This window comes from Crocodylus porosus, unplaced genomic scaffold (assembly GCF_001723895.1).
Source record: "Crocodylus porosus isolate Cpor-Errol unplaced genomic scaffold, CroPor_comp1, whole genome shotgun sequence".
NCBI lineage: Eukaryota > Metazoa > Chordata > Crocodylia > Crocodylidae > Crocodylus > Crocodylus porosus.
The window spans coordinates 116,034,294-116,046,754 of record NW_017728943.1 but is presented as its reverse complement, the minus strand read 5'-3'; the positions used below and the strand labels follow the sequence as shown (position 1 = coordinate 116,046,754).

Sequence of the window (12,461 nt, the reverse complement as noted above, 5' to 3'; positions counted from 1 at the left end):
TGCTTTTGATGGACTTTGTCATTTTTAAATTGTGCTCATGCTTTCCTGCCAGGGAAAAGGTTTAACTCTGGTTTGATAAAGAGCAATATACAAACAAATGCATTAGATTGCACCAAACCAAACGTACAGTATTTTTTAAGATATTGTCTGGAGGAGGACAACTTGGAAATGACAATATTAGCACACTCACACACACAGTAACCTAGCGATTCTCAGTGAGGATACCATGGCACTGGGGGTATGCTTTGAGCTCCTTTTAAGGGTGCCACAAGGGTGCAGCTCAATATTAGCACAGTCAGGTATGTGAAAACCTACACGATTCACAAGATCAACCCAGAATTTCCAACAGGAACCCATAGTGTCAAATACATTCTGCAACAGAAGAATTGCTTTGTTATTTTGCTGTAGTCAAGGCAAGAGTGAAAGCAAAGAACTGACATATCCTGAGTCTAAACGAGTTCAGAACCACTACATTAACCTCTTCATCCAGAGTTAGCAAAGAGAATTGGATAGATCCCTGTTTTTTCCGGGTGTGACTATGTTCCCGTGATAACTTAGGTCAAATGTTTAAGAATGTGTGTAAGCAATTGCTTCCCAACTACTGGTGGCTACTGTTTTAGCATCTTTCATATATTCTTAAATGCAAAGGTGCCAAACCATATGTCCCATGGGCTGGATCTGGCTTACAGAGCTTCTGGATCTTGCCTACAGGCTACCTATGGGCCACCAGGATTTGGGGAGTGTGGCCCAAGGGAGTGGCCTGCAACAGAATCAAAGGCCCTTGGGCCCCAATGGACATGGGGATTTGTGATGGGAAGGCAAGCAAGGGCTTACACAGCCCTGGGCATCCTCTGACCAATTTGCCCTTTGCTACCACCCCGGCTTCAGCTCCTCAGCTGCCAGTGCTTGTGCCTCCACTGCCACATGCTCTGTGCCACACCCAAAACTACTGCCTTAGCATGAAACACAGTAGGAGTAGCTGTTCCACCTCTGGCATGGGGATTATTGCAGGAGTGGAGCCAGGGCCACATGCACTGGGTGACAACTGGAGCTGCCATTGCTACTGCCCTAAGAGGAATTTTGTCTAAGATAATACATATAGCATTACCAAACGAAAAGGTTATTTTCTATGTAAAACGAAAGAAAATCTGATTCTGCCTATAGCCCTATGCTTCCTGGAATCTTACTAGACCTTTAAGTTGTAAATGTTTTTCATAATGCTGACTGAATATACTGGTCAGGGGCTTGAACCGGTTCCTCTCCTTCCTTTTCATAGCCCGTTATAATCATCTAAATATCGTCAAGACTGATTACAAAACAACTTCCTCTATTTAAGATTACTGAAAAGGATATAGTTTCAGACTTTGCTAGAGGGCAATTCTAAGCTAAGTTAAAAGCAGAGTGATTCATTATACTACTGTTTTAATAACCCAGAAGCTTTGATAAATTGCTAAATAAGTCCTAAGCGACAAATACTATTCTTATTGTTTATAAATGCAAGATAAAGGAAGCTCTCTTGTTCTTGAAACACATTTAAAGAAAGTAATTCCTTACACATGACTCATGACATAAGTATGCCAAAGGAAAGCCTTCCCTCCCTGCAACAAATAATTCCAGAATCATAGATGAATAGGACTGAAATGGACCCTAAGAGATGATCTGATCCAGAGATGATCTAATCTAATTCCCAAACTGTGATATGTGTAGGGGTACACAAGACATCTGGGGATATGCAAGACAGCTCGGAGGGAGGTACCCTGCAAAACCTGGATAATGGCAAATTTAATTTTCCTTATAATAATTATTGGCTTTTAAGGGCTTAAGATGTAAAACATGCTGAGAGGGGTATAGGCGGGTAGGGTATGCGGGCAGCTGGTAAAGCTGGAAGGGGACACAAAATAACAAAAAGCTTGGGAACCTCTGATCTAATCCAACCCCCTGCTCAAGGCAGGATCATTCTTGTCTAAACCACCCAGACAAATGTTTATTTAACCTGCTCTTCAAAACTTCCAGTGACAGGGATTCCACAGCTTCCCTAAGTAATAATCTGTTTCAGTGTTTTAAGAACTCTAATGGTTAGAAATTTATTCCTAATATCTAACCTAAATCTCTCATGTTGCAATTTTAGCCTGTTACTTCTTGTCCTGCCCTCAGTGGGCACAGAGAACAATTGATCAGTGTTCGGTTTATAACAACCCATTTTGACTAATGTAAGAATATAGTTCTTTCCACGTTTCTATCTTGAGACTATTTATCAAGTTTAACAAGGTCATTTGAAGTCCTAATTCTGTTCTCTAAATTACCTTCTATCACAACCATGTTAGAGTAATCTACAGATTCACAAAGTGTATTCTTAATTCTATCTTCCAAGTCATTAAGGGAGATACTGGGCGTGTCTACATGTACTATTAATACGCAGCAATAAACTCCAGTGCATATTGCACCAGAGTTTATTGCTCCCAAGCACGCCATTTGAATGTATACTTGGGACTGCAGCATGTGGAACCAAGTCGGAGCAGCCCCAGCTGGTAGGGGGCCGGGGGAGGAGTGCCAGCCTGCCGGGCCAGGGCTGCTCCAACCCAGCTTAACTACTCCAGAGAGGCTGCAGGGGCACGAGGGTGCTCCAGTTCAGGGCTAGTCAGCAGGCAGCCCCTGCACTGAAACACCCTTGTGCCCCATCCAGCCTTGTCAGCGTCTACACTTTCATTGCTGTGCATGAAAAAATTCCACAGCAGGATAGTACTTATATTTACAAGTACTAACCTGCTGCAGAATCTGTTAGTTACCTGCGGCCTAATAGACCTGCACGTGTAGAGGCCAAGCTATTTACTGTGGAACTAATTAAGCAATCCCGCAGTAAATGTCTTGTGTAGACACACTCACTGAATGGTACTAGACCCTGAATAGATCCCTGAGGGAGCCCTTCCTGATACATATTTCCATTTTGATATTGAGCCATGATCCCTATTCTTTGAGTATATTTTTCCAACAGCTACCTTATAGGAGTTTTATCTAGACCAGGATTAGCAAACATAATAGCCTGCAAGCTGGATCTGGCCTACAGAGCTACTCAATCCAGCCCAACAGCCTGCTAGTGAGTCACTGGAAGTTGAAGGGGGAAGCATGGCCTGCCACAGAATCCAGGACCCCTGGGCCCCAGTTAACGTGGCCACTGGCATCAGAAATGCAAGTTGTCCTCCAGATGCTTTGCCTGTTGCAACTGCTGCAGCCCTGACTCCTTGACTGCTGGCTGTGTCATCACCACATGCTGGAGATGCTACCCACAGTCTTCTTGCCAGAGCTAGAGCTGCCACTGCAGCATGGAACACATACCAGGTATAGCTCTGGCACCAGCCACATGGTGGTAGATAGAGCTGCACTGCATGCCCTGTGCTCAGGCTGGAGCTACCACTGCTGCATGCCCCAGGTGGGAATCAAAGTTGCTGCTGCTGCATGTCCCAGGATGAATCTGGCCCACAAGGAGTCCCAGGATCTAGATCTATCCTGGGACACAAGGTGACTTTGACACCTTTGTTCTAGACCTTGTTTTCTTAACTTATATATGGAGGTGTGAGATACAATGTCAGAAGCCTTACTAAATTCAAGGTTTATCACATCCACTGCTCTTGCCAAAGCCTGTAACCTTATCACAGAAGGAAATTGGATTGATAATGGATGATTTGCTCTTAACCCATCTCAGCTATTACTTATCACTCTGTTAATTTCCAAGTGCTCAGAATCACTTATTTAATGACGTGTCAAAGTAGATTGATGGGTCTGTAATTCCCTGGATCTTCCTTGTTCTCTTTGTTAAAGATGGGTGTTTATTTGCCCAATTCCAGCCTTTTAGGATGTCACCTGAGTTCCATGAGTTCTTAAAGATAATAGTCAATGACTGCAATTATACCAATCAGTTCCTTGAGTAATCCAAATTGAATTTCACCAGGCCATGCTGATTTCAAAACACTCACCTAATCTAAGTAATCTCTCACCTGTTCTTCTCCCTGCTCTTCAGCCTCCTGTCCTTGCTAACTGTGATTGTTTTCTGAGATTTGACCTTTCCTGTGAAGACTCGAGTAAAAAGACATAAAGCCCTTCAGCATTCTCTTTGTCATTTGTTATTAACTTCCCTTCCACATTTAGTAAGGTAGGAACCTAAGTACCACCATACTGGGTCAGACCAGTGATCCATCTAGTCCAGTATCCTGTCTCTGAGCGGAGGTTGGCAACCCCCAAGATGCATGCCAGAGCATGGCATTTGAAGGTATTTTGCTTGGCACATGCACCTTGGGGTGGACAGCGGGGAATGGGCTGGGACTGCCCTGTTACAACAAGAATCAGGCCCCTCATAGTTACCCGTTCTCTGCCCAGAGGTGCATGTACACTCACTACCAGCAACAAGCCAAGCCAGGGCTCTGCAGGCCCCAGTAAAGCTGCTTTCAGCCTCTTAGCACCTGCCACAAGCAGCCTGGGATCCTGAGGTGGGCAGCAGAGGCCTCCCCCAGAGTCTGGGCCAGCTACGGCAGGTGGCTGAAAGGCTGTAAGCAGCTGGACCAGGGTCTTCGGAGCTTTGACCTGGCTTCCACCTGGTGCACGCACACGTGGGGCCAGCAGCAGGGGAACCACAAGGGGCCCAATTCTTGTTGTGGCAGCACAGCCCTGGCGCTTTCCTGCTGTCTACCCTGAGGTACATGTGCACCTGCTGCCAGGAACAAGCTGGGCTGGGGCTCCACAGACCCCAGTGCAGCCGCTTGCTGTCTCCCAACCACCTGCCACAGCCTACCCAGCCTCTGGGCCAGCCCCTGCTAGCTGCCATGGAGCCTGGGCTGCTTAGCCCAGCTTGTTGCTGGTGGCGGGTGCATACGTCCTCAGGGCAGACAGCAGGGAAGGGGCCCAGACTGCACCGCCACAACAAAGATCAGGCCCTCCACAGCTCCCCCACCATTTGCCCCTGACATGCCAACATGTTCCAGGTAGAGGTTTCAGCTGTTTTTGGCACTGCCCAAAAATGTTGCCAACCCCTGTTTTAGAGGGAGAACACTGAACTGGATATATCTAGAGCAGGGGTGATGAATTATTTCACCTGGAGGGCCACTTAACAATTTTTGGTCAGCTATCAAGGGCCACAAGGGTAGCCCCACCCCTTGACAGATGCCCTGTCCCCTGGTTGTCATCTTGGGACCAGAAGTCCCTCTCCTAACCCCTGACCTTTGCCACCTGAAGTCCCTCCCTTTGCCCTGGAAGTAATCCTTTTGGGAGGTGCAGGGGGGTTGCCAGAAAAAAAATACCAAATCATATACTAAAAAATCAAACATCTACTTCAACATATTTTATGTCAAAAAATGTTTTTGTCCAATAAATGTGTTTACATAATGTATATAGATGTGATTGCATAATAGCTCAAAATACAGTCTTACTCTTGTATATTATGTGTACGGAGGTAAGGGTGCGTGGGGGGGATGGGTGGGGGAGTGTGGTTGTGGTGGGGGGCATGTGGGAGAGTTTGTGTGTATGTGTTGGTGTGGGGGGGGCTGTGGGAAGGTGTGGGGGGGGCGTGTCAATCCTCAGAGTCCCCAAAATGCGAGTCACCAGAGCTGCATGTGGTGGCAGGGATTGGGGCCAGCCCTGTCCATCCCCATAGCACACAGCACGTGTGCTCCTGCAGCGTGCGGAGCCAGCCTGGCCTCGCCCCATAGCACACAACTCCCCATGTTCCCAGCCCCCTTTCTCGCAACAGAAGTCCCTGACCCCCAGCCCAGTGGGGCCCTTAACTGAATTTCCACTCTTGCAGGGAGGTAGGGATGGGAAAGCCAGGCAAAAGCTTCTGCATCTTGTCTCTAGCACCCCCTACCTTGAGGTTGGGGATGGGTCAGGCCAGGCTGTGGGGGAGGGAGGAGCCACCCCTCCTGCATGGAAACACTGGCTTTCAGAGGGGCAGCCAAGAGCTAGGACCTGTGATAATTGTTTCAGCTTGCGGAGGGGCCCTGCAAGCCCGATGGAATTGCTGGCGAGCTAGATCCAGCCCATGGGCCATATTTTGCCCACCCCTGATCTAGAGTGATTTATCTCCTATTCATTACCTTTTCTGGCATCCACCATTATTGGTTTAGAGATGCCAAAGGAAATATCTCCAACTATTCTGTTCAGTGCCAGATTATATGATGAGGCCCTAGGCTATATCCAGTTTCAGAGGCCCCATGTGATAAAAATAATCCACGAAAATGGATTTTCATGAAATTTTAAGATGAATTATTGTTATATCTGCACAAATTTATGAACTCAATATGAATAATAACTGTGGAGCCATATATATGTATTGTTTGTCATATTAGAAAGAAAATGTCTAGTTTTGTTTTCTTATTTAGTGGCCTCATGTATTATAAGGCCCTAAGCTGTAGGTTATATAGCTTAAGCCTAAATCCAGCACAGATTCTGTTCAAAGTGTATACATTTCTCTTGGTCTTCCTTTTCTGATGCACTTGTAGAATGCTTATCTGTTGCTTTTATGTGCCTTGCTAACATATTCAATTCAAATTCATAAAGTATTGTCATCAGATACCTAGTTAGAAGTTACTACCAGTGCTTAAAACTGGGACCATAATTTTTACCGTAGTTAATACATTCCATTAGTGATTCCAAAGTGTAGTGTTAACCCCTCAGTATCATTTCTGAACGCCATGATATAAATATAAGGGCTTGCTCAGTTCAGAAAAGGAAAAAATTATCAATTTTCTGATTCTTATAACAGCTTTTTAAAAAAATCAACAACTCAGATGTTATACTTTCCTCATATGTGGAGTGGTGTGACTAGGGCAGGGTGACCACAGTAGCCAACTCAGATGCCAGCTTGGTTGGAGAGTGGGAATGGCTGTGGTTGCATTGGTAGTGTGGCAACAACTGGCAGTCACTACTGCTGCCTAAGTCAACAAGGGCATCAAAGTGTAACAGTGCCCCAGCCGCATAATTACATTTCTGCAAATGTGTGCACTGAACTTGCATAGTAGCTTTAATAGAAAAGATGGCATTGCATGAATACCAAAATTATGTTGCACCAACTAGATGTCTGAAGCTTACCGGATACTGTAAACACATCCCTACCTAAAATGTTCCATGTACTTTACCTCTATGAATCCATCATTTTTCCAGAAACTTGGAGAAATGTTGTATATGAAAGGCAGAGTAGAGAAAAAATTCAGTGTTTTAAAAATAGTTATTAAAATTTAAATACATTTAAAAATAACCCTTTTTAATAATAGAAAGTATCTTTCAACATCAGAAGTCAGCTCCAGCTATAAATATTACAGTATTATATACTTTATTAAATATATATTATTTTCATTTTTCACCATTAAGAAAATGTTAGTACTTTTTAAAATGCAAGAAAACTTGCCATAATGAATTTTGGTTTCAGTTCAATGAAGAGGTGCAGAGGGAAGAGTTTCTTCACTTGGACAAGTTGGAATTAGCTAAAGATAGAAAACATGCTTTGGTAAATTTATTTCTCCTTACATCTCCAGCATGTTTTCAAGTTTTGTTTAAATATTTAAAGAGGAATTTGTGAATTTTTCATTGAAGTTTTTTTATTTTTAATTGAAATCTTATTTTAATCCAAAAGTAAAGAAACTTGGATCATAAGTAAAAATTATTATCTAGTAAGTAAAGTGCATATCATGCATTTTTTCTAATAGAATGTAAAAAATTAATCTAAATGCAAATAAATTTGTATATGCAAGAGCATTCTAGTGGTTAGGGAAAGGAAGTACTATTATCAGTGCAAAGGCTATATTTAATTGCAAGTCAACATGTTTTAGCAGTTATACCAAATGACAGAAATAAATCAACCAACCATCCCCTACTGCCTCCCCTGTCCTCTGCCCCTCAACCATTTCTTTTCCCATTGCAGTGGTGGCGGGGATGGGACGAGTGTAAGACAGCCCTCCAATAATTAGATTCTAGACATGGAAAATTATAACAAATTTATCATTTGTTTTATAATTTATCTTGGATTCGGGTAAATACAAAACTTCAGGGTTCTAAAGTAGGATTTATAATTTTCTTTTTAAACAGTCTAAGCCAAGATGTCAAGCTTTTCCAGCTCCCTGAACTGGATAAGGACTTTGGGGTTCTTTGTGGGCCAGATTCAGACCCACCTTCATCAGCTGGGAGAGTAGATTCAGGGACCTGTGGGGGCTAATGCAGCCATTACTTGCCCCTTGCTTCCAACGTGTGTTCCAAGCAGGGATCCATACCCCAGATTTCAGTGGCAGGCCCCACTCACCCAGCCCCAAATTCACAGCCTCCCTAGGGCAAAGTGAAACAGATCATAGGGCTATAAGTTTGACACTCCTGCTGTAAGCAGTATAAGTTTGGTGTCTGTTCTGTTAACAGGTATCAATGTACCACTAGGTTAACATATTGCATATTAGAAGTCACTCATTTCTTGGGGAAGGAGAAGAGGACAAGCTCACAGACTGAATTTTTCTTGGGGAATGCTCAATTATTTTTTTCTAACCAGATTTAGCCATGGATGTACATTCAGTGAAAATTGTTTACATGACAAGTCTTTCTGTTCAGTCCTCTTGATGGCACCTTTTGTGGCAAGAAAAATATAATTTTCCATGAATTCATAACTCTAAAATAGCAAAAGAAGAGACTATCAGCCACCTACAAACCCACTACTGTTTTCTAGGAGGGAAGAGGATGTTTAATAAGACCTCAGAAAAGTGATGTTTTCTGAAGACACTTTTTTCACTCCTTGGCCCTAGGGAAATCTTGCTTCAAAAAGAGATTTTTCCTTCTTTCTCACTGCCACAACTCTGTCTGACATATCAAGCTCCTGAACTGTCTTCAGTTCTCACTAGCACTCTCATCTTGAAAGATTCCTTTCAGAAGCAGCTGTGTAATTACAAATTCTAGTCAAGAAACCTAGAAACTCTGCTGGAAACTTGTCAGATCCTACAAAAAAAAAGATTGTCCTTCCCATTCTGTTTTGCCCAGCTACCACTTCCTTTTAAAAATAACTTGTAACATTCCATTGTTCTCAAGACGCCCTGAAGAAATAAGTCTATCATTGAACACAAAAGAACAAATTAAACACAAAAAATCCCAACTGCTGGCCTTATCTCTCAGTAGTGCCTGCTGTTTGGTTAACACGTGGAATGTAAGATTTGAGGCACGATGACTATATGTGCTACAAGATGGCCTTATATAACATGTTTACTAATTCTGGAGATAGTCTGTATAAAAACACTGATCCAAGGAACTGCTTTCCATCAGCAAAAGTAGCTTGGCTTGTAAGATCTGTAAGGTGTGTAATTTGGATTCAGTGTACTTAAGAGTTTCACTAGTGAAAAAGACAGTGCATAAAGTTCCATGTATGAAATACCCAGGGCACGTCTCAGCAGTAAACTGCAGAGCTTATCGCTTCAGCGTTTATTGCTGCTGTGCATGTCTTCACGTGTACCTGGAATCACAGCATGTTGACCCAGAGCAAACAGCCCCAGCTGGCAGGGGCCGCAGGGGTTCAGCCTGTCAGCCTACGACTGCTCCCTCTTGCTCAACATGCTGTGGAGGGGCTCACTGGAGCACAAGGGTGTTTTAGTGTGGGGCTAGCTGGCTGGCAGGCCCCACACTGAAGCATCCTTGTGCCCCAGCCAGCTAGGGCAGCATCTACATGTGCACTGCTATGGAGTTTTTTTACTCTGCAGCAGGATAGTACTTGTATTACTTGAATAGTACTAAATATAAGCACTGTCCTGCTACGGAGTAAATTAGTTTACTCCAGCCTAAATGGGGCTCACATGTAGATACCGAGACTTTTACTGTGCAGCTAATTAGTCTACTGCGGAGTACACATCTTGTGTAGACGCGCCCCAGGTGTACAGGAATACATCCAGGATGTCTTACAGAGTGCCCCCCTCTTCCCTGCTCACTCCCCACCACCACTGTCCCTGCAGAAATCACTTGATGTGAAAAGGAAAATATAGAGCATTGTTCTTACATCTAAATTCTTCTAAGATAGAATTATGGATGTTAGAGTCCTAATAGGGGGGTTTCAATTCCCAACTTCATGTGTTGTATTCCTAATTATAATACAAAATGGGAGGGCACCACGTTTTACGTGGCCACTTTCAGATTAATGTCATCATAACGTCATCTAAAGTAAGACTTACAAGATATGGCTAAAATTAGAACTTCTTAAGAGGTAATCAGTTAAAGTTTGTAAAGTATTCTGAAATTTGGTAAGGAATGTCACTTTATTACTACTGCTATGTATTATTTCAAAAATATATAAGTATGCAAGAAAGTTAGAAGTTGTAATGTGTTTTACATTAATACCAAGAGGCATCAAATAAGGTCAGGGTTTTGTTATTCTAGATACTGTTCATACATATAGTAAAAGGCGGTTCCTGCTCTAAAGATGTAATAGTGCAGAGAAACAAGACTTGGTAGGGGAAAGAGTGACTAGCACAAGGTCACACAGCAGGTGAGTAGATGAGCTGGATTTAACACCTCAGTCTCTACTATGCTGCTTTTCACATTGAGTGCACTTGGTTAGATACCACAAAGAAAGTTTTTATTCTATAGTAGGAAAAATGTATGAGTATAAAAATAGTTGTGTAGGAGAGAAACCTGGCAGTGAGACTTACGGGATCACTTTCAGTGAATTATTCAAAATTAGACTAGATAGGCCACAATTAGACATGGGGAAAATCACTAAATCACTTTTTCCCATGTTACAAGGGGGTGAACTAGGTGACTTGTGAGAAGTTGCTGCCAGCCCAAATTATTCTGTAATCATACAATAGCTATGAAGTATTGTTTTTCTTTCATCTTTTATGCCACTTGAAGAGGTGGCTTTGCAGCCATATTTATCCTGTCAACATTTATAAATCTCTTTTTGCGCAACAAACCATTAAAAATAAAAAGCTGCACACCATTTCAGCAATTATTAAAAAACAAACAAACCTGGAAAACAACTTTCTTTCCAGCAAGAGGCATGACTTTCTTTGACTCCTTTCCAGCAAGAAGTATGACTTAGTACTGGTGCAAGTGCAAGAGGGCAGTTTTCTGAAACCTAACCTAGGCTGCGAGTTTGAATTCTTCTGTTGCCCAGGAAAATCACAGAACACAGTCTGTTGTGGTACCTGTTTGTAAAACTGGGATAAAAATATGTAGGTCTCAATTTTGAACTTGCTTTGTGAAGATTAATTACAGTAGTCAACAATTTAATATCACTTTAACAGTGAAGAACTTTAAATATTTGCTAAGGGCAGAATTCTGTTTCCCTTTCTAGCTGTGTAGGTGGAGTTTTCAGAACTTGTATGCAGGTTGCAGTTCTGTTGCCCCTGGAGTGCACAGTAGGCTATGCACTACGTGGCTACAACCAGGGCTTAGATGCTTGAGGAGGGCCCTCCTGGCCAGACGTGTACTAACACCTGTTTGCATGTACCTGAGTATAGGTCTATATTTATATATAGACTATACCTGAGTACAGTATAATCTATATTATAGGCTTATGCCTGAGTGTAAGTCCTATATTTTAGCCCCAGTAGCTGAATAATTAAGGCACTTCCCAGGAAGTAGAAGACCCAGGTTATAGGCCTTTTTGGCCAAGGCTGGGTTTAAACCTATAGCTTGCTGACTTCCCAACAGTGAACAGTGCCCTATCTACCACACGACAATATCCAGCCCTTATCCTGTACAAGTGGAGAGCAGTGCAGCAAGGAAGTTTCTGCCTGGTTGGGCACAAGAGCCCAAAGTAGAATCCAGGGCCCTACTTCCACCTAGGGCAGAAACCATCTCACTAAACAACCCATCCTTTAATTTGTTTCTCTTCTATCTGAGCCTATGTATTTCCCTCTCTTGCCTACCCAAGTGAGCAGATTCAAAAGGAGTGCTAGGTGATGACTGACTTGTGATGTGCTTATTTGAACGCTGTGCTGGAAAGTCAGAAGGATGGATGATTAAACCCTTTCTATACAAGGGGAACCTAAAACCTGAGTCTCCTGCTTCCTGTACAGATAACCTAATGATTCAGTTACTGGGGCTAAAACATGGGACAGTCCTGGTCAGTGCATAACTTGCTGTACATGCTAACTTAATGTGCACATGCTTACACATCCATATTGTAGGATAAGGGTCAAACCAGCACCAGTAATGTTGTTTTTGCAGAATGAAACTACATATGGGGAAAGTGGAAAGGAAAGAAGCAGAGTAAAACTGCAGAACCAAACACGCTGAAATTTGCACACTGAGGATACAAGAAACTGTGAAAAGATGGCCTGTATATGTCACACCCAGTGATACCCTTTTAATTGTTGTATAACACTTACGCTATGATGACACATGCCTTAAATTTTTCTGAAGCATCTTACACGAAAAAGAGGCTGATCGGCCTCTCTCATCATTTCAGTGCTGCTTTTATCATCTTATTTTTACCTATGGTATCGTAAAACTTA

General features: G+C 42.8%; 1 protein-coding gene across 2 annotated transcripts in view; it reads left to right on the top strand.

Moving 5' to 3' along the window:
* Positions 1-12,461, top strand: part of SCAF8 (SR-related CTD associated factor 8) — a 139,161-nt gene that overhangs the window by 98,965 nt on the left and 27,735 nt on the right. The gene's annotated exons all lie outside the window — the stretch shown is intronic.